Below are 26,228 nucleotides of genomic sequence, written 5' to 3' on the forward strand. Positions count from 1 at the left end.
CTTCATACTTCGCCTTAAATGCCACTTGTTTAGGGAGACTCCTCTGGACTCCTAGTCTATTTGGGTTCTCCTTTTTATATGCTGTTATGATACTTAATAATGCATAGTCATTGCACCAAATGAATACATAGTGTAAAGTTCGTACATTTTATTTTTTAAAATGTCTGTCTCCGCCGCTAAGACCATAGCCTCTCTGCAGCCACCTCTGTGTGTTGTACTGTCTGTGCTCAGCGCCACACCAGGCACACACATATTCCTGAAACCTGAACCATCAAGCGAGAGCAGTAGGATCAGTGAGGACTGAAGGAAGCTGAAAAGATTTGGGGAAAAATGGCTGAAATCTGTATGTGAGTGCTGCAGAAAGTTTCCATCAAAAACTATTCTTGAACCTTTACTGTGAGCCTGAACTTTTACTGGGTGCATCTGAGCCTACATAGTGACAACGAGTGTAGAATCGTCTAGGCACAAAGGACTATACACTCCTATAAAGTAGATGTTGTCTGTAGTCCATGAACAAGGTGTAAAAGAGGGAATTTTATTACTATATGATTCCAATTAACTTCCGGAGGGTCATCTCCATTCTGCAAGAGGAGACAGAAACTTCATGTTTCCCTACGCAGAGTTCTCACCTCCTTCTGGAGTTTGCTGAGCTCCAAGGGGCTTATGTGATTGGGCTCATGGGATCCTCAAGAGATCTATCTGTCCCCGTCATAGTTTGATTACTGGCCATTGTGCCACAGCAGTCATCATGTCATATCTTCATTACTGCTGATAGCTCTCCTTGTAATGGGGCAGCTTCCTCCATGAATTTGTGCTTAATGGGAGAGCACAAGAATCTCCACAGGGCTCTTTATAGCCCCAGAAACCTGGAGATGGTAGGCAGTGACTCCCTCTCTGGGGTCGTCCTGTGTTTGTACGGAAAGAGGCTCTGGCAGGAAGGTGGGCTCAGAGTTTCTTGTAAGATCTCCACACTTGCTAAACCCTCTCCCTGACATTCAGTGAGCTCTCCTCTCTTCTGGTGCCTTCCAGCTTTCCTCACTACCCCAGACTGAGGGAGTCCCTACCTAGACTCAAGGGAAAATACCTATTTCTCTGAATCGGATGCTTTATCTTTGTCTTAATCCTCTAAATTCCCTGAGTTTAGGCTTTGGAATGAAAAAAAAGAAGAAGAAGAAAAAAAAAAAAAAGATGAGAGGCTCGCATTCTTCTTCCTGCTTTGTACCCTGTCATCCTCCTCCCGGGAGACCATGAACCCTGGCCGATAACCTGCAGATGGCCATGTGAGGGCAGACTGGGGAGGGAAAAGGGAAAACTTGGAGGAAAATGACACAAAAGAAAACACTGACTACTCTACTCTTTCAAAAATAATACCCCTCCCCACATTTTCGGGAGGGGGCAGTTAATACACTAAATGCGACACAGACGTTGAGAAGATGAGCGCTCTCAAAGATCTCCAGATTTCTTTCTATTAGTGAACAGCAACAAAAAGCACATTTTATAGTAGACTGACGAAGGTAGGAGCCAGGTTTATGGAAATTAAACAACTTAGATTATTCTTGTATAGACTTTAAATCGCTCTTGTAATCTTTGTCTATTTTATTCGGTTTCAGTTCCACGAAAATGAGAAAAGCGGTACCAAGCAGGGTTTCTTTGCTTGTTTCTGCTCATTTTCTGTAGAGTAGAAAATAACAGCATTCAAACAACAGTGAGGCCAACAACGACAACAACAACAAAAGGATGAAAACCCTGTGCTGGAAAGAGTAGAAATTATTCAGTATCGTATAAAAATATATGTAGCAATTTTTAGAAGTATAGTTAATTAACCTAGTGAACATTGTGGTTCCTCTGCAGTCATTAAGATGTGTCATGTAAATGAGCATTTAATAAGGTCTTTTTAAACACATCTTTCACTACACGGCCCATGAAATTTCTGAAATGTTTCGTTTCTCAAGTACACACTGAGTTTGTGTATACCATTTTAATTTGCACTTAGTAAACATTTATTAAGCTTCTACGTCATACTGTGCATAATATTTTCACATGATTATCTCATTTCATCTCCATGATAATCCAGTAAAGAAGGTATTATTATTCCCACTTTATAAGAGGAAACTTGGAGGATTAGGTAATTTAAGTAATTTGCCCGAGTCATATAGCTAGAAAGCAGGGAACCACTCTTCAAAGTCAGGTTTTCTATCTCCAATTTCATTGTAAAGTCCTCCACATAGCTCATATAATATCAGTAATTTGGTCATTTCAGAAAGGAGGATTTTAGGTGAGTCTATAAAAAATTAGAAGTGGGAAAAGAGTAAGTGAAGATTGCTTCATAAAGAGCTATGACAGTTCAAAGAGGAAGAGAATTTGAAAATAGCTCCAGAGAACAGCAACCTGAGGAGATTTTGTTAAATAAAGATGGTGGTTCTCAAACATTAGTGCACCAGAATCACCTGGAAGTCTTGTTAAACAGGTTGCCAGGACTCCGCCCAGGAATATCTGAATGAAAAGTCGGGGGTGGAACTCAGTCATGTACATTTCTAGCAAGTTTCCTGAAGACCTTAATGCTGCTGATCTGGAGACCTCACTTGAAGAACTGCTGCTTAAAACATGGAATATTTGCATGTGAGAAAGACAGAGGTAAGTGAGTAAATGTAGAGTTAAAGGACCACAGGGTTATCTGGACTGGGGACTTATCTGAGAGAACAGAGGCTGCAGGAGAGGCTAGAAGAACTTCTGTTGATGAAGTCAGCTTAGCAAGGAGGAATAAGACCTGTTCATCTAAAAAAGGAGTGAATGGAGAAGATGAACGTCAAGCCAGAGAAAGGGTTGGAGTGGAGAGGAAATGTGGAAGCTCACCCACATTGTCTTATTTTGGTTTGGTTGGTTGTTTTTATTTGTTGATTTTAGGAAAGGTAAAATTGTTTCCCAAATTGGGTAGAACTCCTGCAGAGAGTGGGGAGGGCTCAGAAATCACACAGTGGATGTGTGCTGGGAATGCACAGTGGTATTTAAATGACCACAGAACATCAGTGAAGGGCTGGTTGAAGTTGAAGGAATCATCCTATGTGCCTGCTTTCCTCTGTAGGCCCAGTTCCTAGCCCATGAGAACAAGGTGAATTAATTATTCCATTTATTTTTATTTTAAAAATTTTAAAAAGATTAATTTATATATTTTAGGGGAGCAGAAGGAGAGAATCTCAAGCAGACTCCATGCTTAGCAAGGAGCCTAACATGGGGGCTCGATCCCATGACCCATGAGATCATGACCTGAGCCAAAATCACGAGTCAGATACTTAACCAACCGAGCCACCCAGGCATCCCAAATTATTCCATTTAAATTACAATAGGGTGTGATGGTATGGTTCATTTTACATATCAACTGCACTGGCTGGGGGCTGGCCGATTAGCTGAGAAAACATTATTTCTGAATGTGTGTAAAGGTGTTTCTGGAAGAGATTCAGTAGCCTGAGTAAAAAGGTGCACCCTCACCAATGTGGGCAGGCATCATCCAACCCATTGTGGGCGCTGATAGTTTAAAAAAGAGAAGGAAGTGAATCCTCTTTCTTTCTTCTAGAGTTAGGGTGTCTACATTTTCTTGCTCTCAGCTGGAGAGCTTCTGGTTTTCTGGCCTTGGGACTTGGGCTGGATTACACCACAGGCTTTCCTGGCTCTCCAGCTCACATATAGCAGATCATGGTGTTTCTTGGCCTCCATAACTGCATGAGCCAATTCCTATAATAAACCTCCCCTTAGTGCATATCAATGTATATTCTCCTGGTTCTGTTTCTCCAGAGAATCTTGACTAATGCATAGAAATACAGTCTGCTGCCACTGATTTTAGATATTCACTGGGCCATTTCTTTTTTCACCCATCCATTAAAAATGAGATCAGAGAACATCACCTGCCAAAGAGATTAACTCATTTGAACCTATAGACCTAGGAACAAGGGCAGGTCTAAACAAGTGTTCGTTATCATCACCCACATATGGGCATCTACAAACACGAAGCCAAGGCTGACAGCCTGAACAGAGAGGTGGGCTGGGCGTGCAGGTGATCAGTACAGTGTAAGAGGTCCGACGCCACAGGGGGTACAGTGAAGTTGGTTGAGCAACCTCATCTCTATGACAATAAACTTCTGGGAAGCCTCGGGAAATTTCACGAAACCCTTGGTCAGCAGTAGTCTGGGGCTAGTAGAGAGATGCTTCTACAAGGTGCTTAATGAACATTTTTTGTATGTAGTCAATCTCCCAGTATTTGATGAACAATTAATCATGCCATTTCAGGAAGATTAGTAAGTATTGAGGGAAAGTAGAAATAAGGCACATCTCTGCCTTGCAACAGCTCAATGTCATGGAAGAGACAGTATATAATAGAAATATGCGTAAAAAAGCCACATACCATGTGAGAGGAGGGAACAGTTGATTTGGAGGGGAAACTTAAAGAAAGACTGGGAGTTCTACAGACAGGTAGAGGAGAAAGAATAGCCTGAGCCATGGCAAGGAATTACAGGAACGTATGCTTTTTTTCCCCCCATTGGAGGGTGGCGGTAGAAAAATCAACCTTCCTTGATTATCTATGATTCATCTAGAATAGCACTTCGAGTCTTTCATGTTGATTCACTTACTAAATACAGCAATTCCGTGAATCCATCTTGAAGATGTGGAGAGTCTAAAACGTTCCAAATTTATAGGAAGTCAGAGGAACCAAAGCCTTGACTAGCTTTTCTGGTAGAAAAAGCTAAAAACCTAGGCAAGTTGCTTACCTTTCTGTGCTTCTGTTTCTTTGTCGGACAATTGAGAAAACAAAATTTACCTCAGAGTGTGTTGTGACACTAGCTGTTTGTGAAGAGTCTAGTCCCTTATCTGGCGTCATGTTCACGTTCAGGGAATAGTAGCTATGCTTCTGTGTCTTCTTCTTCTCCAAGTATTATTAACTTGCCTAGGGTCATGCAATCACAGTTAGAGCTGTGATTTAGACCAAAGTTTCTTTAGATTCCAGAAGTCCTGCCTGTCCAAAGCCCATGCTTGTTCCTGCTCTGATCTTCAGTTTCTGTTAAGAGTAAATGTGTGACACTTGTGATAAACCTCAGTCCTGGGTCTGAGGCAGCTGATTTCCTAAAAAGAGAATGAGTTTTGCGGTGGGACAGATCTAGACTTGAGTCTCCACCACATCACTTATAAGTAGTATGATTTTGAGCAAGTTGTTGAACTTCCACAGGACTTTCCCTTTCTGCAAATTGGCATATGGCCCTGCAGAGTTGGGGTGAGGACACCTGAGGTCCTGTCTATGCAGAATCTGGTCCAACAACTGATAAACTTCTCTTGCCTTTGTCAGATTCATACGGGAACGGCTGTTCTGGCTTCTGCTGAACTCTCCCTACAAGGAGTGGACCATACCTCTGAGGAAGGTTCCAGCTCAGTCACAGCTGAAAATAACACCAAACTACTGGGAGAGGGGTTACATTTTTATTCTTGTAGAATTCTTTGTGTGTATGTCTCAAGGTAATTGCTGAAACAATGGAGAATATCCTTAATCCTTCCTTATCCCTACTGTCAATATTGTTCTAAGATTCAAAAAGGACTAGGGAAGAAGTTTCTAGGTAATTGAGTTTAACTTCATATAAGCTGCACATGTACTGACCCATAGGTAACAAGATACTGGATATGATTTGACGCTTTCTGTCCATTGGATGGTTACTGTGTGTCAATGTCATCAGTCCAATGAAAGCATATGGGAAGTATGGCAAGCTTTTGCCCAATAACAAGAAATGGGGTTGGCTCAGTTGGAAGATTGTGTGACTCTTGATCTTGGGGTTGTGAGTTTAAGCTTCATGTTGGGTGTAGAGATTACATAAATCTTTCAGATCATATCTTCAGGCCACGTCCACATGCTTGGAGGAAATGTCAAAATGGGCCATGTACCTCAGGGTTTGGGATCATCTGAAACTCTTTAACATTTCTGCCTTTTCCAGAGAAAATTGCCATAGGTAGGACCTTATGTCCTTTGATAAGTTGTTATGTTCAAATACTAAACCTGATCCTTTGTTTTCTATTCTCAGGTAAGAAATACTAAAATACAAACATTAAAAAATATCTCTGCAATTGGAAATATTCATAATGATACGATGAAGGCTATGTTTCTTTTATTGAGAAATACATTTCAAAAAATAAGAGAAAAAATGCCATGTCAATTCCAGAAATATTGACTATTTATGAGGTAGTTTACTCCTGGGCTCTGGTATGATCTGTTGATTGAATGAGATACTTGTAAAAAGCATATACTAGTTATATATATATATAACTTATATATATATGTTATGTATATACACTAGTTATATATATATATTAGTTATATATATAATATTTTATTTATTTATTTTTAGAGAGACAGAGAGAGAGAGCAAAAGCAGGGGTAGTGGCAGACAGAGGGGGAAGCAGGCTCCCTGCTGAGCAAGAATCCCAATGTGGGGCTTGATCCCAGGACTCCGGGATCATGACCTGAGCCGAAGGCAGATGCTTAACCAACTGACCACCCAGTTGTCCCAGTTATATCTTTAATTTTAAAAAATCAACATAAAAATCAGAAGGGTAAGATAATTTAAATTCCTTTAAGCAACGAAAAAAAACACACTCTTATTCTTCTTGTGTTCTGTGTCTTACGATACAAATGCTCCATATAATTTGCTGGATAATGTTTACCTACATGTCTGCCTATATGCTAATTTTAATAAATTTCTAAAGACCGAGCCCTGAGCCAACGGAAGGCAAGTTGTAATGCCAGGTCCATACTGACAGCTCATCAGAACAAGCCAAGCTCCCTTTTCTGCTTGGATGTCATCATTCTGTGACTATGAAAGCATAAAACTGGAGACTGTTTCAGCAGGTCACTGTCGCTACAACTTGCTCAAACAGAAATAAAACAGCTCTCCATGCTTATTGATCTTGGACTTTTTGCCATTTTTATGCTCTGTTGACCTGAAGCTCAGTAAGGATGTATTTTGTAAAAGGAGCTCAAAGTTTTCTTTCTCAGTAGATGAGACATTTCACATTTTGGCTGCATGCAAAAAACAACTTCATTTTTTTTCCCTTAAATGCATTCTCTCTGTGACTTTAAAAGAATAGTTGATCTTTAAGTAACACATGTGATATTAGTTTTTCCATTTTAAAATAATCACATTATTGCAGACATTTTAATAGCTGTAGAGGTTGCTATGTATTAACATGATTCATGGTCCTTGACAGCACTGTGTCTGAAAATCCCCCAGGAATGCAAAATACAAAACTCCACACACGTTCAAATTTTACTGCCTGCAGCTAAAAGAAGGGAAAGAACTTAAAACTGTTGAAACCCTTCAACTTTAAAAGCATTAATAGATGGTCCCAGGGGATTAAATCTAAATCTTAATGTGTAAAAATCAAGTTAATAACCAGAGAGATTAATATGGCTGCATTTGATTATTGTGATAATGCAAACAATTAGTACTGCCAAAGTGAGATGTATTAGCCTCCTTCTTGCCCCTCACATCAGCAAGACACTGGAAACAAATGGAAATAAAACATTTTACTCCAAGGTTTTTCTATTGGGTTTTTTCTTTTTTTTTTTCTGCCTTTGTCTTTCCTTCGTTGTAGCTGACTCATTTTTGAAATTTTATTTCAGACCACCAGAATCATCAAATCTTTTCATTTTGAAACTATAATTTCTATAAAACTAATAGCAATGATCAGACATCATCAATTTCATAATGTCAGAGATTTATTCATGTGTACTTCCTTACTATCAGTACTTTCTCAATCTTCATGATAAATGAAAACTGAAGGCTGTTGGGGGGCGGAGTTTGAGGGGGGAATGGAAACAAAGAAAAGATAAAGGTAACATGGGAGGTTTATACCATTTAGTTTTCAGTTCTCAAGGTTTTTCAGGAGGCGACCATTGGCATTTTTATAATTGTTTTACTTCATGTAGCATTTTTCCTGCCGGTGGTTTCTGGAGAAAGGGTGGCTTCTGGAGAAATCTGCCTGAGAGTACAGTGTCTTCTCGTTAGACAAGTTCCTACCTTTTCCGTAATCTTGCGCCAGGCAGAAAAATGGGCTTCGGGTTGGTGGGCAGTGGGAAAGAAATCACCGTAAACGAAGGAGTTGGCTTAAAAGCAGTAAGTCTGGCTATGGTGAATAAATGGATCAGATGTTGTGCCAACAATTAACTGACGCTAGGAAGACATCTGCCCTTCACATGAAATTGACAGGAAAGAAATATTTTAAAAGCTGGGTAGAAACCCTCGTGAAGCCTCAGCAATAAACAGGCATTGCGGTGATCAGAAGTCCATCTGAAGCAGAATCCTGTACATGTATATAGGATACAGAGGACGTAGGGGATGTATATTTACCTGGGTATGTTTTAGATCCTCAGAATTTAAAACTATTATCTTGCTTTTGAAAGGTGAAATTAAGTTAAAACGAGTGAAGAGTTAATACAATGTATTTTTAAGCAAATGAACACAAAGGAAGCTTAGAAAAGGGACATTTTAGTGATTTATTTGGGTGGGGGGGGCTCAGACGTGTTCTGGCCTATGTCACTTGAAACCTTTTATTTTGCTTCTCAGTTCAGATCTGTGTTGTGCATCAAATGGGTGTCCCATTCGTTATTTTTGTTTTAGCAGGGTCTGCGGGGGATTCCGGGGGACCATTTAACAAACCGCTGCGACAATGGAAGAGTTGTTCACTTTGCTTCAGCAAAGTATCTGAGGAAAGTGTGTTTAGAGGTAGGGAGCGGGATCTGTCAGGAGCTGCTGCTCCCTGAGCCTGGCAGCCTCGTGACAGTTACTAATATCAGCAGATTTAATGTGTTTAGTCTAGTTGTGAGGTTTGTGATGTGTTTTTGATTTCCTGCTTCAGAAATGCGTTTTGGCTAGAAAACAGTGAGGCACACAATTCTTGTTCTTAGCATGCCCCAGTCAGGAAATTGTTACCTTTGTACCCAATTTATATTACATCATAAGTTACCTCCACGCCGTTTGAGATTGTTGCTTCTGGGTTATTCGATCAGTGTGCGAACATGAACCCTAAGGTAGGGAACCGCGAGGCGTGTGAGTTGAGCCCGTGCCCACGCCTAGGCTGTGTGAGGATTCACAAAGTGCATTTTCCTTTCCTTTCTCCTGGATGCTTCAGTTTATCTTTATTCTCCAGGGACTGCGAAATTGCTTCATTGTCTTTTAAAATCTTTAACATTCTCTCTTGCTTTAGAACCAATTTGGAAACGAATACACAAACCACCTGCACAACCGGAACAGAGAGCACTTTTCTCTTCGTGTTTCTTTCTACAGCAGTGAGTGGCTTATGCATCTTTCTTTTCTCTGCAACTCTTAAACGTATTTTGTCCCTTTTCTAAGTATCAATTTAAAGACATCAAAGAGGGGGGAGACACCTCGCAGTGGGCTCTGGCACTCTTCAGAGTTTTTAGTTTTGTCTTAACTTTGGCTTCTTATTCTGTTTCAGGCTTGGTGGTAAGTAGTCAGATTCTATTTTTAACATGGAGTTTTGCTCCATGGTGCATTGTGTTAGGAGAGCTTGGGGTGCAGAGCTGGAATAACTATTATTTTGTAGGGTAGAAATCAGGCTTATTTTAACTAAATGTTTAGCAGTCGTGCGTTGGTAGTTAGACTTCACTCTTAACTCGGTGCTGGAAAAAAGAAATTGAAGAGAGACATTTAAAAATAATTGTGCTAGGATGTATTCGTACCTCAATTCGGGGGCAACTGCTATCACTTTTATGTATCTCCTTTGTCTACGGGAAATAGCATTAGGCTTTTCAGGTTAGGAACATACTTTATATTTTGTTATTTCAGAGTTCAAAAAGGAGAGATCTTGTTTCTTTAAAATAGAGGTCTTAAAATCAAGCCCGCCTGAAGGGGAATTGGGGGCACAATCAGGTCTGTCTTCCAGCCGCCAGGTCAGTGGGCGGCTCGGATGCACCCATCTTTCCAGGGGCAGGAGGATTTCCCGCTGTTTTTCCAGGAGTGACCTAGAAGGAGGTTAATGATTCCAAAGAAGGACTTTCCCCTCAGGGAAAATTTAATCTTGTGACCTTTTTCTCTATCTGTCCATTTCTTTTAAGTCATAGACTCCCTTCATTTAACTTACATCAAGCTGTTTTATTTTCTTCAAAAACATGGTTGAAGTGACTGCTTCGCTTTCATTTAACCCTTGAACTGAATGCATTTTCAATTGAAATTTCTGTGCGGAGTGTAAGCTAAACGTTCTTACTAATCTCTATATTTCCCTCAAAAACAAACAAACAAACAAAACGTCAATCCTTATAAACTGTGATAGGGAAGTCCAAAAAGAAATGCTATTTGTATTACTCTTACAATTGTCTTTCCTGGAGGCAGGCACACACAAAGGCAAGAGATTCAGAATAAAGCATTGCTTGATTAATTGAGAAATTCTTTAGAAATATTGTTTGGGATGTGTGTGTGTGTGTGTGTGTGCACGGGCGCGTGTGATGATTGGGTTTTCTGATGTGCTCAGAGTGCTAAGATCATTACAAGGAAATTTTTAGTAAGAAATATGTAAATGATGACAAGATCTCTTCACAGAGAATTTAAAATTATGAAAAAAAAATCAGCTTTATCTAGCCAGTTTCACTTTTTTTTCCTGCCTGAAATATGCAGACATTGGTGGATCAAATTCAGTGTCAGAATACAGTAAAATAAAACTGTAATTATTTTATTATTCTCATGGGTTCGGACTCATGGGTGCAATGAGTTCTTGACGGTAAAGTGAAAACAGAAACTGCCTTGTGCTCAAAGTTGTTCGTTTTTTAAAAACAACTTTTTATTCTGCAACAGACCCAGGACATTTTCAGCACGATCCTATGACTCACTTTTACTGCCAACGTAAATTAAAATAAATATTTCTTAATTTTTAGCATTATAATGTTCCATTTTGGAAACAGTAAATCCAGAACACTGTGATTCCTGTGAATGTGTAAGACAGCCTATGCGTAGATTCTCTAGTATTTAATATGCTCTATTGCCTAGAGAATTCTGGTTGTTATCCGTTGGGGTAAATGCCGTTTGGAACAAAGAAAGTACTAGCTGTTCAGCTAGTCGATTTTCTGTAGGCTCTATCACTCCAGTAAGCATGGGCTGAGAATGTGCCTTGTTCTTAGCACTCTTCATACGTGATAACCAGGACCAGTCATTGCCCTCAGGCTACCATGAAGTCTGTGAAAACCATTGCCATCATGGGACAATTAAGGACCCATTGCCTGCAAATTTTAGTAGTACTGACTATGAGTACAACAAAAGGGAAAAGCAACAACAGTAAATAAACAATAACATTTTACAAAGTGCTCTTACATACACCATTATAATTTCTTTCTTTTTTATTTTTTTTAAGATTTTATTTATTTGAGAGAGAGAGACAGAGAGAGAGAACAGGGTGGGGACAGAGGGAGAGGGAAACAACCTCAAGCAGACTCCACACCAAACATGAGCCTGACAGGGGGCTCGATCCCACGAATCTGAGATCATGACCCTGAGATCATGACCTGCGTCAAAACCAAGAGTTGGACGCTTAACCTACTGAGCTACCCCGGGACCCCACACCCTTGTAATTTCTGCAAGTTACTTGGGGCTTTAATTTTTTTAAGACTAATAATACCTTTCCCATACCTCACAGGGTTGTTGGGGAAATATAAGGTGCCAGGCACTGGGTCACAGGCTTTAGAGGTAAGGAAACCAAAGGCCAGAGAAGTTATATAACTCGTCTAGGGTAAGATAAGGAATTCGGCGGGAAAGCTGAGATTGTTTTAGCTTCTTCTATCAGTGCCCAGTGTCTGACATTATCCAGATTAGCAAGTCCAAGACCAAGCTTGCTATCTTCTTCCACAATTGTTCTGCCTTTGCTATATCCTAATTTGGCTGATGCATTCCTATTCCCTGATCTACCCAAGCCACACTTTTGGGGAGCATCATTTCTTCCTTAATTTACCCCTCAACCAATCACCAAGGCTTAGGTTCAATCCATAGATTACCCCTGAATGATCTACAATTGTTATGTCTACTGTCAATGCCCTTAATTTGAGTTCTGACCTTCAACATGCCTGGCTCACCGTAATCCTCCTTAATTGGTCTTTGCCTTTCTCTTTCCCCTTCCCTGCACTCCACCATAGGGATCATTCCAGAGCACAAATCCGATCCTATTATTGCTCTGCTTAAATCCTTCAAGGACTCCCTGGTCCAGCTCCTACCACACCTCCCAATGCAATCTTCCCACTTCTCACCCTGGATGTTCCAGACTATTTGTAGATCTCTGCTTGTCCACATTTCCATCCTTTGCAGATTGTGTACTCTCTCTCTCTTTTTAAAATATTTTATTTATTTATTTGAGAGACAGAGTGAGGGAGAGAGAGAGAGCACAGGAACAGGTACAGAGGGAGAAGGAGAAGCCGACTCCCTGAAGAACAGGGAGCCCAACACGGGGCTTGATCCCAGGACCCTGGGATCATGACCTGAGCCAAAGGCAGACACTTAACCAACCAAGCCATGCAGGAGCCCCTATTGTGTACTCTCTGTTTGGAATGCCAAGCCTTCTACGTTGTCTGTCAAGGAAACGTTGGCCATCCTTTAAACTTGAGTTCTTCCTTAGGAAAAAAATCCCTGCTTCCCAATCTACAAATGGTGTTAATTGTTCCATTGTCTATATTACTTCAGGGTCTAGACCATGTCATCTTTGCACTCATCATACTATAATGAAATTATTTATTTACATGCCTGCCTCCCCCAATAAACTATGAACTCCTCGAGGGAAAGTATTTTTATGTCCGTGTAATTTTATATAGTGTCTGGTATATAAACTCCCTATAAAACGTTTTTGAATTCTAAGGAGTGGGTGGTCATCAGAGCTGAAAGTCGCAGATGAGTCAAGAAGGGAGAAGGCAGAGAAAAACTTACAATTCTGGAAAGATAGGGGTCATTGATAACCTCCCAAGCACAGAGTCCTAGAGAGATAGTCAAGGGCATGAAACAAGAATGGACCATCAGGATTCTGGAATAGAGGCTTACGATCATGCAGACCTGAATTTTGAAATGTTAAATTACTTTTAAATTATTCTTTTTATCTATAATTGACTATTAGAAGTCTTTGACAGATATACATTTTAGTCTATAATCTTGGAGTATAAATTTCAGAAGCTTATTTGTAACAAGTAATGATTGCTTTAATTTTTTTTTTTTTTGGTTGTAACACTAGAGATTCAATTTCAAAGTGTTCCGCTACTTCTAGTGTTCCAAGGTAGATAAACAAAACTCTCCCTTTATCCTCCTCTCTCCCTCTTAACCTTTCCCTCCCTCCCTGCCTCTCTCCCTCTCTCTGTATATATATTTTACCATATACTTTACAATTATAATGTGTTATCATATGACTAGTTGCCCACCACTCAGACTATTTTAGGCTGAAGAATACAAATAATTTTAACCCTTCGTAGAATGATGAGGCCAACCTTTATGGTCATGCAGATGGGCCCAGCACAAAGGCTGCTGAGAAAGTAAGTGCTGGCTCAAATCCAACTGGCACTCTACTCCCCAGAGAAGAGGCTGAGGCCTGGGGCTATGCCCACCAAAGAGGACTTCTCCATCCAATTCGTATCAAGGTGATGTTTGGGCTGACATGGCCCTGCAGAAACCCCTCCATCATCATTTTATTTTATTTGCCTTTCCCCTGACCTTTCTCTGTTCTGTTAGTTTTTTATTAAAGCGAAGCAACCAGAATTACAGCGATATTTCAGCAATAGATGCCCAATGACTTTATATAAGAGTTTGCTTCAATTTCCTAATATTTTGTTGACTTCTTGATGAAGCCACACAAAACATACTTGTTTCTCATCGGCCACATTTCAAGCGCTCATAGCCACATGTAGCTATTGCGCAGCAGGGAAAACATTTCCATTATTGCAGAAAGTTCCACTGGACAGTGCTATGCTAAAGGGACGAGACCAACAATAATAAAGAAACAAGTGAACAAGGTAATTTCAGATAGTGGTAAGTAGGACTTAGGAAACAGAATAGATGTGGTGGAGTGCAGAGTAAGTGCACAGGATGCTGAATGCTGGAAAGCAGCAGCCACACAAAGCTCTGAGGGCTGATCCTCCCAGGCAGAGAGCACAGTAAGTGCAAAGGCCCTGAGGTGAGAAGGAGTTTGGCGTGTTTGAGAAATGGAAAGGTCAGTGTAGTGTGGGCTCAGTGAGGCAGGAGAGGAGGGTGGAAAGATAGCAAGTCAGAGAGGTGCAGGGGCCATATCCTGCAGGGCCATATATGCTATGGTAAAGGGCCTGGATTTTGGTCTAATTGCAAAGGAAAAACACTGGAGAATTTCAGACAAGGAGTGACATGACCCGATTTGTATTTTTAAAAGACTGTTCTGGCCCACTTGAAGCAGATCTTATAAAGGTGAATTTCCAGGACGGGCGAGAGAAGGGGATAAGTATAAAAATGTTATGATGAAGGAATCTATGTGTATATTTTAAATTCATTAGTGCCATATTTGTGTGCTATCCTTAAATCATTTCTGAAAACTAAAATTTTGTGTGGATCTGTCGAAAAAGATGAATACAAATTCTAAGAAAGAAAAGCAGGGGCTGCCTGGGTGGCGCAGTCGTTGGGCCTCTGCCTTCGGCTCAGGGCGTGATCCCGGTGTTCTGGGATCGAGCCCCACGTCAGGCTCTTCTGCTGGGAGCCTGCTTCTTCCTCTCCCACTCCCCCTGCTTGAGTTCCCTCTCTCGCTGGCTGTCTCTCTCTGTCAAATAAATAAATAAAATCTTAAAAAAAAAAAAAAAAAGAAAAGCAGGGCTGCAGCTAAGGTGGGACTTGGAGTTCTGTCTCACAGGAGGGCCTTTTTCTCTGCCCTCTGTGGGCGACAGCACAGCACCACGAGGTTCTCAGGACACCCGCAAGTGGATCAATGAGGGAACATGGGGAGCTTGGCCCAGACAGACAGGGCCGACATCCTTCTGGAGGGGCCTGAGAAAGTTCTAAACATGACATTGGCCAAACAACCAGGTAGCAAATCATAAACCAGCACAGAAAGAGAGGAGCAAAGCCATAGGTGTGGAAAGAGCTGATATTAGAGAAATTTAATATCTTAAAAAAGGAAAGACAAGAGAGGGCAACACTTTGGAATATGTTGTCATTCTCTAGGCATGTTACTCTAGGATCCAGAGTTAAAAAGAAAAAAAAAGTTAGCCAGGGAAAAATGTATCCCAAGATAAGTTTCTGATACGAGGAAGAGCAAATGATTCTTCAACAATCTGGGAACACCAATAATGGTGTCTGTTAAAACTATGTTGTACCCGTCTTTTTAAAAAAATAATCGAAGATGATTCTTCTGCTAACTCCCTCTGTGACTTGGAGCAAATCCCTCAGCATATGAGATTTGGTTTCTGTATCAGTAAATAGGAGGCTTAGGGTTCCTTCTTATGCCTCTGAAATCTCGCTCAGGTCTAAAATGGAGATGGGTTGTTGAAATTCCGCAACGTTCCTTTTGGAAGAATAATACGGAAAGGAAGAAAAGAAGAAAAGAAAGAAATTTTTGGTGATAGAACTTGGTGCTACTAGCTTTAATTAAATCAAAGGCAGTAACAGGAGCTGGAGACAGGAGCTGGAGACGAGATATTTGTATAGCTAAAGAGCTTCGGTCCCATTATGGGTATTAAGGAACATCATAAATGCAAGAAAGAATAGATTAGGATAACCCATTTACCTGGAAACACTGCAGGCTCTGAGGTTGGCCACATATTTACTGTGTCTATTGATCTAAAGAAGAATTTAACTTTGGAAAGGCTCATGATGAATGGTTTCAAGGACAGAAAATCGGAGCAATAGGGCCAAAATGAAAGGCGGCGCGGTATTTGCTTCTTACAAACTCTGCACTTTCATACCACTAGGCCATGTGACGTCCCCGGGCACCTTCCCGGGTGCTGGGCTCTCCATAGTAACATACAGAACATGGGCTGGATTTCAGCCCCCATTCATCTCTTTGTGAGCAACCCACAAAACCCATGACTTTCCTTAGCTGTGTGCCTTAAATAGCTTCCCCCTTTCTGTCTGGTAAAACGCTCCTCATCCTTTAAGAACCAGGGTGAAAGCCACCTCTTCTGTGAAGCCTGCTTCAACCTTCTCAGGCAGGATTGATCTCTCCAATTGTGCTCTTCAGCATTTTGTTATCCTCTTAGGATTGTGCCTATCATGTTTATTTACAGTTTTGGTCTTTCTTTTTTTTAAGAAGTTTTCCTTCTTTGCTGGATCTTGAATTCCTGAGGGCAGGATTCCTGTGTATTCTTTTTGTTCACCTTAGCACCTCATATAGTTCTAATCAGAGAATAAATATGTAATAAATGCGTGCTGAATTAATGATGTATGGTTAAAAAACTATAGTCGCTATGAAGCAAAATAGGCAGAAAAAGATGAGGGAGAGAAAGTCTTCAGTCAAGATTGAGATGCAAATATGAGGTTCAGTAGGAGAAGACTCAGAGAAAGCTTTAAAGTAGTTGGGTAGGGAGAATGAAGGCGGCCAAAGAGAAAGAGAATGTGAAGAAGGAAAGATAGCGGACAGAGAAAGCCAGCAGCTTAAAAGATAAAGACGTTCAAAACACAAGCGAAGAGGGAGTAGAGGGAGGAGTTCAAGAAATATCCAGGAAAACAAGCAAAAGGGGATCATTATCTCCACCACAAGGCTGGAGAAATGTGGAAAGAAGAAAGAAGGCAGGCCCAGGAAAAATGCACTATAAAAAATGCACTATATATGGGGGGGGGTGGGGAGAATTCAGATTATGGGGATTAGGATTAGTGGGTCAATTTTTCTAGGGGCTGAAAATAAATAATTAAAAATACAGGGAAGAGCAGGGAAGATTAATATTCAAGATAATCAGTTCCAAGTGTGGAGGATCATTGTGAGACCTTGCAAGAAGAAAAACTCGAATTGCTCTTGTAAAACACATGTGGCAGAAAAGGAAAACACCAGGCATTGCCTTTACAGCGGGTGCCACGTCCAGCACTGGGTGCTTTGTAAATTTATTTCTTCAGACTGGAAGTGTTAATCTTGGCCTTTTCATACCTGAGACATGAAAGCATACAAACGTGCTCTTTTTGTTCTTCACACACCTGACTAGCAAATGGACTATAATAACTGGCAAGTGGGTGGTGAGAAAGGAATAGCTGTTAATATCTAAGCATGGACTATTATTTTAGACAGTTTGTACTAAAAACGGAATCCATTTGGTGAAAAAGTTTAAAAAGAAAAACAAAATTACCTAAAAGAGAATGCTAAAGCTCTTAGGAGAATGGCACGACCGTTTGTCAGTTTTGGCCCCTCAGCATCGTACTCCTTTTTCCTTTGGGGAAATACCATGTAGCATGATTTCAGAGGGAGGCAGGAACTTATCTCCATCTCCTAAAAGGTGGGCAGACAGTCCTTGCCTCTGAGCTCTGGCAGGGGGAGCAGGCGTGTGACCTCAGCTCAGCCAAAGGATGCCCCACTCCGAACTTGGGGTCTTTAGGGAAGGATGTAAAAGGCCAGAATGGCTAGAGATCATGCATAGTGGTGGCAGTGAAATCCAAAGTCTAGCAGGGCCCCAGTACCCTGCAACATGATGTCCTCACCAACGTGCCTGATGCGGGAACTTGACTGAGCTGTGGCGGATTTGAGCTTCTCTTGGTGCTTGCTCCTTCCCTGAACATCCTTCTTCAGTCTTCCTTAATTCTCTGAGCTACCTGTTACTCTTTAAAGAGATTGTTTTTCTGTTTAAGTTTACCCAAATTTGTTACCGAAAAACCTCGTGTAGACTGAATGTTTGTGTCCCCCCAAATTCGTATGTTAAAGCCTAATGCCCACTGTGAAGGTACTTGGAGATGGGGGGGCCTTGGAGGTGACTAGGTCGTAACAGTGGATCTCTCACGGATAGAATTAGTGCCGTTATAACATAGGCCCCAGAGAGGTCCCTGCTCCTTCCACCATCATGTGAGGACATAGTAAGAAGACAACCATCTAGGAACCAGGAAGCAATCCCTTACCAGACACGGAATCTGCTGGCACCTTGATCTTGAACTTCCAGCTTCCAAAGCTGTGAAAAGTAAATTTCTGTTGTTTATAAGTTACACAGTGCATGGTATTATCAAATTCTGAAAGAACAAGACAGAACTCGACTGTGTATACAGTAGTCCCCCCCCCCATGGGGGATACATTCTAAGACTCCCAGTGGATGCCTGAAATCTGAGATAGTACCAAACCCTATACATACTATGTTTTCTTCTGTACATACATGCCCACCATAAAGTTCGACTTCTAAACTAAGCATAGTACAAGATTAACCACAATGAATAAAACAGAATGATTGTAACAATATACCATAATAGAAGTTATGTGAATGTGATCTCTCCCTCAAAATATCTTATTGTACTGAAGTTACCCTTCCTCTTCTTGCCGCAATGTGAGATGACAAAATGCCTATGTAATGAGATGAGTGAGGTGACTGGCGTAGGCTTTGTGATAGAGCATTAGGCTACTATTGCCTTTCCGACGATAAGTCGCGAGGGTCATTTGCTTTGGGATCTTGGTTGACTGGGTGTAACTGAGGTGGGAAAAGTGAAACCATGGACAAAGGGGGATTACTGTGTAAGTTACCTATTTTGTGTAACAAATTACCCCTAAACTAAGAGACAGAAATAACAGTTATCATCTCACAGTTTCTGTGGGACAGGATTCTGGGAGCAACTTAGCTGGGTCTTCTGGCTATGGGTCTCTCACAAGGTCGCAATGAAAGTGTCAGCCAGGACTATGGGGTGGGGGGGGGCTGGGGAGATCTCATTTGAAGACTTGACTGGATGAGGAGCCATTTCCAAGCTCACTTATGTGGTTGCTGGTGGGGTTCAGGTTCTTGTGGGGTGTTGGAGAGAGGGACCCAGTTTTATGCTGATTGCTGGTCGGAGGCCTTCCTCGTTTCCTTGCTATGTAAGCCTCTGCGTAGCGCATCTCATAGTATGGCAGATGAAGTCTGGGAACAGGCACAAAAAGCCAGAGAAAGAGACAGAGGAACTTCTGTTTCTAAATGCAGAAATAGCATCTCATCATTTCATTATATCCTGTTTGCTTGAAGTAGCTCTCTAGGTGCAGCCCATGCTCAGGGGTTGGGATGACATAAAAGCATGAATACAAGAAGGCAGGCTCTTTGGGAGCCATCTTGGAAGCTGCCCATCACACCATGATCAACACATGCGATCTCTGTGAGTACTTTAGGTACATGGCGGGGAGCCAGATGAGGGTAGAACATGGGAAAAAAGGGGAAAGAATCAAGAAATTCGGGAAAAAGTAAAACTTTAATGGAATCCATGCAATATGGGCTATTGAAAATATTTAAGAATAAACAGAGAAGGATATGGGAAATTCGAACCTCTTAGGTCAACAAGTTACATCCTGAACCTCTTAGGTCAACAAGTTACATCAGAGCTTATACCATCAGATTGCAAGTAGTATGCGTTAATAGCTGACACAACACTCAGCCTGTAATAAATAGGAGAAAGGGGAAAGGTACTTACTATAGTCACCAGAAGGGAGACAGGCAGAATTTCTAGGAAATACCCAGAAGAAAGCATTCCACAAACTAGGGCATGATTTAGTGTTAAAACATGAAATCACAGGGTTTAATATCCAAATGCATGAGGTGGAGACGTGATTGGGGAAACTGGCCAATTTGAAAGCAGGTAAAAATCATTAAAGAAGAACTGTAAGATTGATGATGTGGGCGTGTTTCTGGACCAGCAATATAAATCCATTTGGAAAACTATTCAGTGAATTGAAAGCCAGTCCATATATCTAGTCAATAAGAAAAAGGAAATCATCTCACAGAACTCTGTTCATATGCAGTTGATGCATCAGAAGGTGGATTGCAACTTCCAACTATAATGAATATTTGTGGACAGTCAGAGTACAGAGTCAATAGGAAATAAATGCAGAAGCATGCTGGTAAGAACGGAGGGAAAAAAGGGGAAATTAGGGAAGGAGGCCCCTTTGAAATCCTAAGGGTATGTTTGGGAGAAAGAATCATGCAAGACAAAATTAAGAAGAGAGGCTGGAGGAAGGCAAGGAGAAAATAAAAACTTGGGAAATACGGGGGGCCGGGGTCCCTACGGAACTGATTCTGCCTCATCAAACGTTTTTAATTCCATTTTTTATACATAAGTTATAACTGGCAACCTCTGTTGAGACTGTTTTTTTATTGCCTTATGGAAAAGCAAGGCCAACATGATTAAAAGGCAATGTATTCTCTTCCCAGGGAAGGGGAGCTGGGAATGATGAAGCCAAGGCTTTTCTTCAGAGTGACATTTTTATGTTACAATTTTAATAAAAAATAAAGAAAAGGAGTACGAAGATTAGGGAAAACATTTTAGGTTTCATCTTCCTCACCTTGAATGATAGTGGGAGGGGTCAGTGCCCTTTAAGAAGAAGAGAATATGATCCCTTAGAAAGGGGCAGGATATGAAAACAACAAAACAGCAACACAGAAATTACCACATGGGGCATAAAAGGGAGGGATGTGAATACCCCAAACGGATAATACTAGATAGATATCCTAAGAGAATACCATTCAAATAATGTAAAGTCTGGATGTTATGGGAATAATGATATGAAATAGAAACTGCTATATTTTGCAAATATATGAAGTTTCTAGGGTTTGCCGTGGCCTGGTAATACTAGTGAAAAAGAAAAAAATGGGGCTTGGAAACCTAGTGGCCAAAGGAAATAAAATCTCTTTCTTTAAGGAGAGGACAAGCCCAGAGAAAGACAAACACCATATGATTTCATTTGTGGAATTTAAGAAACAAAACAAATGAACAAAGGAAGAAAAAAGAGACAAACCAACAAAGAGACTTTTAACTCTAGAGAGCAAAGTGATGATGAAGGGGGGGGTGTGTTAGGAGGAGGGAGACAATGGTGATGGGGATTAAGAGGACACTTGAGCACAGAGTCATGTATAGAACTGCTGAATTATTATATTGTACACCTGAAACTAATATAACACTGTATGTTAACTACACTGGAATTAAAATAAAAATAAATAAATAAATAAATGATTTGGCAATTAAAAAATAAAAAGAGGGGGCAAGCCATGAATAAGGGCCAAAGGACAATACACAGAAAGATGAAAAACTCTGATAAGAATTGTGTGATTAGAATTTTCCCTTTAAAAGAATATTGACTCCCACCTATTATGTATTGAGCCTACGAGAGTCCCAGTGTTGAGGGTCAAACCGCATCAGTGGCATGTGTCCACATGGTGTCAAAGGTGAGACTAAGAATGATCACTCTTTCTCTGTTTTTATTGGTATCTGCTTATCTCTCCAACTATATTTTGACCACCTTGAGGAATTTCTTTGGAAATTACCAAATAGGGAGTTATGACTATGAACACTGCTAACTTCACATGGTCTTAGCAGCAGAAATAGGAAAAAAGAGAGGTCAGAAAAGCTTACATTCAAACAAATTTACTTACTTTTGAATTTGGTGATTTTATATTTGTAAGCAAGGAGCTATCAAAATCTCTAACAGTAATATTGGCATGGGGGCAGACAAGAAGGGGATGTCTGTACACAGATAAAACTTAGTCGATCTGATGTTCTCTCATTAGAATTCTCTATTAATTGATATCTCTGCGTGTCTTAATTAAAGCGGTAATGGAGGTTCATAAATATTAATTCAAAGGTACCAAAAATTTGTGAAGTACCTTCTGAATCACCAAAGACAGGTTAGGTGCTGTTCAGCCAAACTTCACAGATAAGTGAATTTATGGTGTTGTCATTTTTTAAAAAGTGTTAATCCATGTAATACAGATCATCCATTTTCAGGTTGCAGGATAGCAAATAGTTTATTTATTTAACTCTGATCAATTCCCAAACATATGTAGGAAAAATCCCTATTCCCCCAAATCCTGTTATTTTTATACCATGCCTCTAGTGTATAATATATCTACCTTCCTATAACATAAGAAGTCTATAATATGAATATCTCCCCTTTTCCGAACCCCGGCTCTTTAAGAATCTTTGCTGTATTTTCATAGAAGGCTAAAGAAAAAAAATCCTCAAAAATTTTTTGAGATCAAGTGAGATCAAATTATAGTGTTTGAGTACCTTGAAAATAAGATGCTAGAAAACCATGATATTGATCATCATTTCTTTTAATGAAGAGAAATACTATTCATTTCTTCTACCACCGGTATGGCACAGCAAAAATGTATCGACATAATTTTAAAAATTAACTTCCAAATAACTGATGGTCAGGGATGGTTACATTTTTCCTTTGCTATGGATAGCTTCCAACTTTTAAATTTTATCCTTTTTCTTAAATGTAGCTGCCACTGACCATTATTGGGTTTCTTTTACTTATGTCCAGATTTCAATGGGCAATAGTTTGGTGTTTGCATGCTGTAGTGCTAACCACAGATTCTGGTATTTTAATAATTATGTTAAATTATGACAACGAAAGAACCTACTTGTCCTCATTTGTACAAGAATTTAAATATAAAAATTTGAGGTATAAAACAAAAGACATGATCTATTTTAAGTGTATAAAATTAATTCACGTGTAATATCTAAAACTTTAAAAATATTTATCCATAGGCATCATTATGTAGACATAACATGAAAAAATGTTGCCTTTCATAAATTTTTCAAAATGGGAGAAACATAATTTGCCATTTTAGGAAATGTGATTATTCCCTCTTTATTTCATTATCTACAAATTTTATAGTTCTAATTACAGTGATTATTTTTAGTCCGTGTCAATAAGTTCTACAAACACCTACTATTAGTAACACTTCAAAAGATGGATTCAATTTCTCTCAACCGTTTTTTTCCTTTATTATCTCTTTTAATGGTACATGCTCATTTTTTGTTAGTTGATAACTTACCAATATCCTTACATTCTAGAATTTTCAGATGAATACTACCTGGTTTTTCTAATATGCCACAATCTATTTCCTTGAGATGATGCCTCACCTTTTAAAAGTACCTTCAAAAGTACCTTTCGTGGGGTGCCTGGGTGGCACAGCGGTTAAGCGTCTGCCTTCGGCTCAGGGCGTGATCCCGGCGTTATGGGATCGAGCCCCGCATCAGGCTCTTCCGCTGTGAGCCTGCTTCTTCCTCTCCCACTCCCCCTGCTTGTGTTCCCTCTCTCGCTGGCTGTCTCTATCTCTGTCGAATAAATAAATAAAATCTTAAAAAAAAAAAAAAAGTACCTCTCGTTACTTGCAAATGTCATTCTAGCATAAGAACTCTGTTTTCTCTTTATAATTTCGATAGTAAAGAAAGGATTTCCCCCCTTTTTTATTGTTTCAGTGGATCAACAAGGACCTTTGGGGTGCTTATGAAGGCCTCAGAAAGAGAAGATGACTGTGACAAACTATGAGCTTTACATGTTACTATACATGATGTAATTAAAAATTAAAAATTTCACTGAATTACATAGAATCACAACGTAAGTTATGGAAGTTACATAAGTACAACATAAATGATGTATACTGTGCAATTTTTAAAACATTCCTTTCTTGATATATTTTACCACAAAACAGAAAAGTGCTTATGCACGTATATCCAAAATTTTAAAAAGGGACTTAATGACTCATTTTATGAAGGGAAAAAATGTCAAGTTAATAAGACTTAGTGAAAAAAGAAACAGACTGAAAACAGAATTTATTATTCATAATGGCAAAATACATTTGCTATTTTTATGTATTTAGTACAGACTTTCCCATGTGAAGTTCTTAAACGATTTTGCAGTCAAATATTACTACCCATTTTGTAGATTAAGAATAGTGGTGGGGGACAGTTATGGGAATAGGGGATGGGTATCAAGTAATTTATGGAGAATGACACTGTGGACAAGTAAAGGAACTGGAAACAATTAATAGTTTCTGTGTGCTAAAAACACTGCCTTCCCATATGCATCACTGACATTTTGCACAAATGTCGATAAACATCTGTCAACAAATGTTAATTTAAAAGCCTCTTTTATGTTGTTCTAACGTTAATATGTGAATATGCTAGTATATATGTATATAACGTATATATTTTATATATGAAAACACATTTATAGTTTACACACAAAGATTCAGATGATTTTTGACGGACTTTTGTCCCTTCATATGATTTTAAATGTCTTTATAAATGACCTCCTTAGAAAGCTTCTGGGAAATAATAGGGCATATTACTCAGGCAGAGAGTACACTTAGATTTGAAGTAAACTTGTAATACCTTTTAAAAAAATCTGGAATCAGTCTTTAAAACAATCTGAAAATGTTACAAAAAATTGTTATATAGTATAGATAAGTTAAAGAAAGTAAAATATTTGTTAAAGATATTTTAAAAAAATCACGAAGACTGTTTTCTAACTGGTTTAGACTCCAGATTGCAACTTTGACACTATGACTTAAAACTTAGCAGAGACTTATAGTTTGCAATCGATATTTTAAACTGAAGATTTACTTGAATTGGTACCTAATATGTTTTGTGTAATTAATTCCTTTAAGGTCAGTTTTCATAGACACAGAATTCCTTTAACATTAATCCCTCCTTTAGCAATATCTTTACTGTTGGAATTTGCAATTGGAAAAAAAATGTTAATCTTTTTCAAATGAGGTTTTCAGTCCCAGGTATTTTATTTGTTTCACTGATAGAAGATTTTCTTAAAAATGCAAAATATCTTACAGGTGGATGCTACGGCTCAGTGTTAAGAAAAAAGGTAGAAATTAAATGAATCAGGCATCAATAAGACATGGAAAGTTTAATTATATAGATGCTTAAGTTCTTAATGAAGGGACTGAGTAACAGAGGGTCTGTCTCATTTTAAACTTTATACTATTACTCAAGTTATCTGTACACAGCACTTTATTTATTTTTTTAATGTTTTTTTATTATATTATGTTAGTCACCATACAGTGTACACAACACTTTAAACTCATAAGCCTTATATATTTACCTTTTCTATTTATTTATGAAATTTTGCAAAAATTACTTGGTGGATAACATAATTTGATGGACGATGGTGTTCAATAAACTGTTGTTGCTTGAATGACATTTTGATTGTAGCTTAATTGCTAGTTTTGATTTAAGAAAGGGAACAATATAGCTGAAAGTTGGGACATAAGTAACTGAGCATATAGTGGTTCGTTATCCCCCAAATAAATTTTATTAAGCAAGAAAATGTTTTCTAATTAGGCATGCTTACATATTCCCAGTTGTTAATTATGTTCTCTTGTGTTGGCAAATGAAAGACAGAAACATAATTTTCCTTCCTTAGCATCTGTGTTGCCTTTATCATATATATTGGATAGTTCGTATATTTTTGAGGTCTATTTGTTTATAAAGCATGGAAAGTAATTTTGAGTCTACTCAGCACTACTTAATGAAAGCCAAGCACTCACCAATTCCATGTAATTGATTAATTCATGTGGAATATAATGGTAAGGAATGCTGGATCAGCAGGTTTGGTCTACCAGGTCTAGTGTAATACTTGGCCTTCCAAAAGGTGAGATGGTGAGTGTTTGTCTTGGGCTTCCAGACACCTTAATGAGTCATAAGAAAATACTTGTCCTGTCTTTAATAAAATTCTTTCTACATGTTATGTGTTATTACTCCATCATCAACAATGGCACTCAAGTATTTGCAAAGTTGATGCTTTTTACTCAGAGTCTTGAGATGGTGGCTTGGGCTTGTGAATAGATTTTGGAGTTTATGTTTAGAGGAATAATGAGTGTTTTTCTTTCCCCCCAGCCACTTGATACTGAACTTAAAATATTGAAAGAAATCTTGCAAACACATTTGCCCTGTGTAGGTTAATTTGTGAGATTAGGTAGAAAGTTATTTTTGTCTTTTGGAGGTTTGGCACTTTAACTCCCCCTAGAAATACTATGTAGTACTATCCCAAACTGGAATCTGAGACTCAAGACAGATCTACATTCTCTGTTCTGAAGGTTTTTTTCATCTCTTACAGAGGAAGGCAAGAGAAATATTAACACTGGGAAGAGAACGAACAATCACAGACTAAAATAGAGAAGGTAGTATATTGAGGAAGAACAAAAAATATCAAGCCACACAGAAGACAACATTAACAAATTAATTCGGCTATGCTTTAGTAACATGTTAACAGTTTTTCGCATTTCAGTACAAACAGGGTTAGATGCTATTAAT

At 39.2% G+C, this 26,228-nt stretch overlaps 1 long non-coding RNA gene across 1 annotated transcript in view; it reads right to left on the reverse strand.

The window, feature by feature from the left end:
- Positions 1 to 7,744: 7,744 nt before the first annotated feature.
- The window catches only part of LOC130543933 (uncharacterized), an 18,624-nt gene continuing 140 nt past the window's right edge, over positions 7,745 to 26,228 (reverse strand). Inside the window, exons 2-3 of the long non-coding RNA XR_008959712.1 lie at positions 18,063 to 18,112; positions 7,745 to 9,673 (exon numbers count right to left, since the gene is read on the reverse strand). This is a non-coding gene — a long non-coding RNA (uncharacterized LOC130543933). The remainder of the gene's footprint in view (positions 9,674 to 18,062; positions 18,113 to 26,228) is intronic.

This window comes from Ursus arctos, unplaced genomic scaffold (assembly GCF_023065955.2).
Source record: "Ursus arctos isolate Adak ecotype North America unplaced genomic scaffold, UrsArc2.0 scaffold_17, whole genome shotgun sequence".
NCBI lineage: Eukaryota > Metazoa > Chordata > Mammalia > Carnivora > Ursidae > Ursus > Ursus arctos.